Genomic DNA, 7069 nt, shown 5'->3' with positions numbered 1-7069 from the left:
AAGCACAGCTGTGCGGGTTGTAGAGGGAGGAGTCTGTGCACTCCGCAGCACAGGAACCAAATATTTCACAAGGAGAAATATTGGCCAACCTGTGACATTCATCAACAATAATTGCCAAACTGAGACAGCTATTTATAAGGTCATTTTAGAGTACCTATTTATGTATAGACAAGAATAAGAAAATTAACCAACTTTTATGTATTTACTCTTAGAAATAATAACAGCAAATGCTGACTTTAAACTACACCACTTGCAGTTCGAGCTAAGCTTAAAGCCTTTGGCTTATTTCCAGAGAATTATGAATCTCATTATGAATGTTACTAGTAACTGATAGAGAAGATCAAATTAGAAGCAAGGCACCTTTTCAGCTGTTCAAGAATATATAGTGGTTGTCCTAGAGAGGAAGGTAGGCCTTAGCCATACCTGAAAGTAGATGACAGATGGAAAGGGAAGGGGACCAGCTGTTAGGAACAACAAAAAAATAAAGTGAGGTGCTAAAGCCATTGCCCACCAGAAGAACAGGTTAATAATTTTAACATAGAACTTTCTTAAATGATTTTTGAGGCAGTGCAATAAATACAGGTCTTTTTGCCTGAGGACAGTACATTAAGATGGCAGAAGACATCTAAATGTTTATTCCACTTGGTGGAAGAGAAGTGCGTCCTTATTTCCAACAGCAGATCCGAAAGGCCTGGTTCTGGTTTTGTGTTTGTTTTTAGTTTGTTTCCATCTGTCTCATGAATTTGGAATGCACTCTGGGTGTTTTTTCTTTTTTTCCTTTGAGATCCTGAAATGCTAATGGTTTATACAGAGGGGGTTGCTGTAGGCTGCCCCACACTGGTCTGAGGACAGAGAAGTGCAGGTCACCTCTGCTAGTGTCAGACTGTCTTCTTTTGGAAAGGTCATCAAGACACAAAGGGATGCCTGCTAACCCCAAACACATCTTGGCAGACTGGGCCCCACCTTGTCTGGGAGCCTGTTGACCTCAGCTCCTGACCCCAGCTCCTCTTAACAGGCGAAGAGTTTATCTGTTGATGTGTTTTCTTTTGCTTTTAGCAAGGTTAGTTCCCCTCCCCTGTGTAGTCTTGCCTCTTTCTATTAATGCATCCATTAAGGTTGAGAAAGACCTGCTGCAGGGGAAACCAGTGGGCACTTTGGCCTTAGATCTTTGCCCTTCACCCTTGATCCTGTTTGGCAGGTGAATGACATCCGGGCTCCAGACTTCACAGCCACTTAAACATTTCTGTCAACAGCCTGAGTCTGTTGTGTGTACGAGACCCAGACAAGAAGACCGGGCCTTGGCTTGTCTGCCCTGAGAAAAGTACTGAAAGCTCATCACAGGACCTAAGGGGATAGGCACATAGACAGGCTTCTGTATACACATAACTTCAGTAAATGGAAGCAAGAAGAGATTTTTTTTTTCCTCCTGTTAAATCATCAAATAAACATCTCAGGCATCTTGTGTTGTTTTGTCTGGGAGTGGTGGGCGGGGGGACTGGGATTTCATTGGCCCCTGTTTGAGTGGAAGGGGAGAAGTCAGTCTGTAGCAAGGTCCCCAGAGAAAAAGGAGCACCTTTCCCATTCCAGCATGAGACTAATTTTGATTGTGTAGTTTCTGAAAAGTACCCGTGCGGGATCTTGCTGTCCTCTCAGGTCCATACCTGGTAGTGTGAATTCCACCTCTCACCCTTTGTTGCCTTCGTGCTAACCAGCGTTCCAAGTGGGCAGTTCTGGAAAGAGTGACCATCCTGTTCTTGCCTCTGCTGACACAGGACTGAAACTCGAGGAGCCACGCACAGCACTTTGTTCTCTCTAGATTTCACCTTCTCCATCTGGCACAGATTTTAGATTTTAAGAGGTTGAGACACTTAAACGTTTTAACAGATTCTGCTCAGCTTTGTAAAGTCCTTTTATTCTGGTCATGGCAGCACAATAGAATTTTTTGGAACTTCCTCATTCTTTATAATGTTTAAATTACTCTTAAAAAATTCTCTTCAGCCTTCCATGGTGCTATTGTTCCTCAGTGCATTGGCTTCATCCCTGAACTTCCTCAAACAAGGGTCGTGATGGGTCCTGTGTCTACTTGCTTCATTTCTGTATTTATAACTAAATAAAACAACTTGTACGTAGTGTTTCATAAATATTTGTAATCTAATCAAAATCTGGTTTCTTAAGCTGGGCGTGGTGGCTCACGTCTGTAATCCCAGCACTTTGGGAGGCCGAGGTGGGAGGATCACTTGAGGTCAGGAGCTTGAGACCAGCCTCAGTAAGAGCGAGGCCCCCATCTCTACTAAAAATAGAAAAATTATCTGGACAACTAAAAATATATAGAAAAAATAAGCCGGGCATGGTGGCACGTGCCTGTAGTCCCAGCTACTCGGGAGGCTGAGGCAGAAGGATCACTTGATCACAGAAGTTTGAGGTTGCTGTGAGCTAGGCTGACGCCATGGCACTCTCGCCCGGGCAACAGAGTGAGCCTCTGTCTCAAAAAGGAAAAAAAAAATCTAGTTTCTTGGTCAAATCACCTTTAGGTTTCTAGAATCTGTAAAATAAATCTTTAAAAAATCTCTTATTCTCCATCTTTGTTGTTCTTTGCAGATTGCAGAGTTTTGTATGGTTTTAAAACCGTCTGCAATGTGCTGTGGAGGGTGAGATGGAACCACAGGCTTTCTTAGCCATCTGTTCACTTCCCTCCACCACAAAGTTTGCTAAGGGAGTGTGGCATTGTAAAGCTGTATTTAGAAAAACTTATGCAAACCAAATTTACTTCAAGTGGTTTCCTTCCTTCTTACCTGTCTGGACTCGCAAAAAGGAAAAAGAAATCCCAGAATTACCAGAATTAGGTAGTGTTAATTTAAATAGTAAGTGACTAAAAAAAAATGAGAGTCACACTCAATTGAAGTTTATGAAGCCAAGATGTGAGGACAGACCCTGGAAAAGCACAGCCCACAAAGCAACTGTTGTGGCCTGGGATCTCTGCAAAAGGGTTTAAGGATTTCACATTAAAAGGAAAAAAAGAATACAGAAAAATGTGGGAGTGATGAAGGAGGTGAGCAGTGAGACAGCTAGTGGCATTCTTGTGAAGTTCTATTCCATGCTCAGTAAATCTACATAAGATGAACAATCAAAAAGGGGATAGAGGAAATAGTCAATGTTGTGATCTTCTTGGGGTGGGTGGAAGTGTGATTGATCTTATCCTGTCCTTGGTTTGCATCTGTGAAGATAAACTCCTGATCGACATTTAAGAGTTTATTTGGGCTACAGTCCTATGATTATAATTGACATGCACTTGTTTTATAGGGGCTGTATATCTTGAAGGGTTTTTTTTTTTTAGGGCTGAAAGAAATCAGAAGTATTTTACCCCAGAATACATTTCTTTGACATATTTGAGATGGCTGTGGGCAAACAGGAATAATGCTACATTATTTTGGGGGGTAAGCCAGGGGGGTGCTGTTTACATGCAGCCAGGCCCTGCCTGTTAGATCTGAGAAAGGTTTGCTAAGAGTCTAACACCCATAAGGGTCTGAATAAAAACATTTACCACCTGCTCTCCCTGAGGACTGTTACTGTGACACTGACCTGCATAACAAGAACTCCTTTATGGCAGCCCCTTGTAGTCTGATCGTTTCCCTGCCTCTGCAGCCACACACGCACCCTCACCTTTGTCCAGCCATACTCAGTTATTGGGGGTTCCTGCATGCGCTGTGCTTTGCCAGGTGTATTAAGGCTGTTACTTTGGCTTCCAGTGTTTTTCCTACATGGTCCACTCAGAAAGCTACTCAGCCTTTAACATTTAGCTCAAGTGTTACCTGTTTTGGGATGTATATTTCTTTCTTGGGGCCATCGTAACAAAGGACCACAAGCTAGGTGGCTTAAAACTACAGAAGTTTATTCTCTCACAGTTGTGCAGACTAGAAGTCTGGAATCAAGGTGTCGGCAGGGCCACACCCACTGTGAGACTGTAGAATCCTCCTAGTGTCCTGTGGTGGCCATCGATCCTTGGCGATCCTTGGCTTGCGGCTGCATCACTTCCATCTCTGCCTCTCTGCTCACGTGGCATTTTCCTCTTCTTGTAAGGACTACGTGTCATGCTGGATTGGGATCCGTCCTCATAATTCAACGTGATTACATTAGCAAAGATGCTATATCCAAACACGGTCACGTTCAGAAGTGTCAGAGTTGGCACCTGAATTGGAAGTCTTGTGTGGCTGAGTTCAGGCCATTCTCTCTGCCCCCTGGCATCTTTTCACAGTACTCGTCATTGGATGCATCTGTTTACATGCTCGTTATCCCACCCTCTATCCCACCTGCAAGACTGTGAGCTCTTTAAGCGCAGGGAGCACGGGTCCTTCTTATTCCCGTGTCCCCATGGCCCCACATCCTGCATCATTTGTAGTTAAGCGTCTGGCAAAAGAAGCTTAGCGCTCAGAAGGCCCCTCGCAGACCCGCCTCTGTCACTTCAAATGTGACCTCCAATGAGCCATTTTACTTTTCTGGACTTCAGTTTCCTCTCCTATAAAATGTGAATAAAATCTGCCATCATATGTTCCTCACAGAGGGGTTGAGGGGCTCAAATAAGCTAATGTGTGTGATGAATGCTCTTCAGAGCCACAGACGGCCATCAGTGCATGTAGGGGTAGTGTATTCATTCTTTTCCAGCCCTGGGTTTTATTTCCCAGCCCATGTTCCCTGACTCTGAGGCTCACCCACAGCCTCGGTCCTCTTGTCTAGACGCTTCCCCTCAGAGTCTGGCCGGGGACCAGCCAGCAAGCCCAAACCTGGTTGAGGGCAGCCCACTGCCTGCCACAGAGAGACATCGCCACCTGGTGGCCCCTCCCGACCTCCCTGAGACCGTGAACTGCCCATGCATCTTTTGCACTGTAGTCACAAGCTAAAAGTACTCATTTTATAGCTGGAAGTCCAGATATGTTGGGTGAACTGTACAAAGTGATGGAACCTATAAATATGAAGCTTTCTGCCACCTCTCACTTCAGCTCACCTGTTTGAGGGTAGCTATGGAGAAGTGGTAATATGACCAGTCATTCCTCTGGGTCACCTCTGTGCCTGGCCTGCAGGACTCCCCCCTCTGGTCAGTTTCAAAATACCCATAAAAAATAAACTCAACAACTAGACAAAGCACCATGATCAACAGCCCTGGGCTTTGTTCTAGGTTTTGATTTATAGACTCATATATGTCTAAACTAGAGGGGACCTTGGATCTGTCCAACCTCCTTGGTTCCTTAACCTGATGAGAAAATCCAAGTACAGGATCACAAAAAGGATGCACCCAAGAAATGCATGACCTGGATGAATCACTCAGGGTGCCTGCAGCAGTGCCAGGCAGGGTTTCCTTTTGGCTTGTCCTTCATATCTTCCCGTTCCCCTTCTTCTGGGCCACAGGGTAGGCATATGTTGAGTCTAGCCAATCAGAGAATCTCATTTTTTGGCCACAATGGCTAGCTCAGGGATAGGGCTGCAAGTCAAGCCAAGCCAATTCTGGTCCTCCCTGGAGTTGATGAAGATGCTGGGGAGAGAGGTGCTCTTTCAGTTGGATTTGCTGAGCTGGGATCATATTAGGTTGGAACTTCCAGGAGCTATCTTCCCTAGACTCGTGCAGAAGACTCTGGAAGAGAAGCCAACCCAGAGGAAGCAGAGCTGATAAGGTATTCTACATCAGCAGTACCCCCAAGGCTGTGCAGTGGGCAGCCCTGCCTCGCCACGTCATTTGAGTCCCTAGATCCATCCATGCTTCAATTCAGTCCACCCATGGCCTCCCCCGTTTCATGAGTCAGGATACTCTCTTTTGCTCAAGTTGGTGAGCTTGTGTGATTTGCACTTTCAATTGAGAAAACACTGATGACTACAGAGGTCCCCCTTCACACCTCTCTTGCAATGCAATTCTGGCACCAATTTCCTAGAATTAGGCCACACTTTGCAGGTGAAGGGCACAGTGTCCCCTCCCAACCCCATGACTGCCCTACTTTAGACACCAGCTGCAAGCCCAGGGTTTCCCAGGCCACCAGAGGAGTGACATCATCCAACAGCTATTTTAAAAGAATTACTCGGCTATGGTCCTGAAATTGACTGTTGGGGCCCAGGAAGAAGCAACATGATCAGTTGGGCGATTTCAATCATCCAGGTGAGAGAGGATAAGCCAGGAGGGGAGCAGTGGGATTCCAGAGATGCTATGTGGAGTGGAACTGAGGGGTTAAAAGTCAAGGAATCAAGCAGGAGGAAGGATGCCTTCGCTTTCCCCACAGGGAGAGTGCAGTGAGGCAGACTGGGGCAGAGGATCTGGCATGTAGTTTCAGACATAACACAAGGACAAGGTTAAGCCTCAAGTTGGATACAGGAGTCTGAAGGCTTTTAGAGAGGCCCAGGCTGGAGATATACATTTGGGAATTGGCAGCATTTAGGAAGTATTTAGAGCCAGGAGCCAGGATGAGATCACCCAGCCTTGAGCCCTGGAGCCCCAGACATTAAGAGGTCAAGGAGAGAAAAAACAAGGAATTCATTGCCATTAAAAAAAAAAAAAAAGTTTACCTTCAGGGCAGGGAGGCAATTTGGGGAAGGAGAATGTGGGTTGTGAGAGTGTCTATGGCATGCCTGTAATATTCTAGTTTTTGGGCTGGTTGGTAATTTTGTGGGTATTTGATATTAGTCCATGATGCTTATGTTTATGTTTTATTTGCTTTTTGTATATGTAGGTTATATTTCCTAATTTTGAAAGGGAGACAACTAGGAAAATGAGACTGAATTGCCAGAAACTATTTATGTTGGCCCACAGGAAGCTGCATTGTCATTGCTTTATTTTTATATTAATTATTAACTACAGCTCAGGGCCCTTCAGGGGTTCTTTAAGGGAAAATGATCCCAATTCCCAACCTGAAAGTGCATGGAAGAGGGGGACAGTGTTCAAAGACTGATGCTGCATTGGATGGAGGATCCCTTGATGTCTCCTAGCAACAAAGGGAGGTGTAGCGGGGTCGGGCCCCTGACTAGACTGGGTGCCAACTGCTGATTTTTCCTCTCTTAGCAATCATACGTCATAACCAAGGAGCAGTTTCCC

Source organism: Microcebus murinus, chromosome 24 (genome assembly GCF_040939455.1).
Source record: "Microcebus murinus isolate Inina chromosome 24, M.murinus_Inina_mat1.0, whole genome shotgun sequence".
NCBI classification, from domain to species: domain Eukaryota; kingdom Metazoa; phylum Chordata; class Mammalia; order Primates; family Cheirogaleidae; genus Microcebus; species Microcebus murinus.
The sequence above is the reverse complement of the archived record's forward strand: the minus strand, read 5'-3'. Positions refer to the sequence as shown.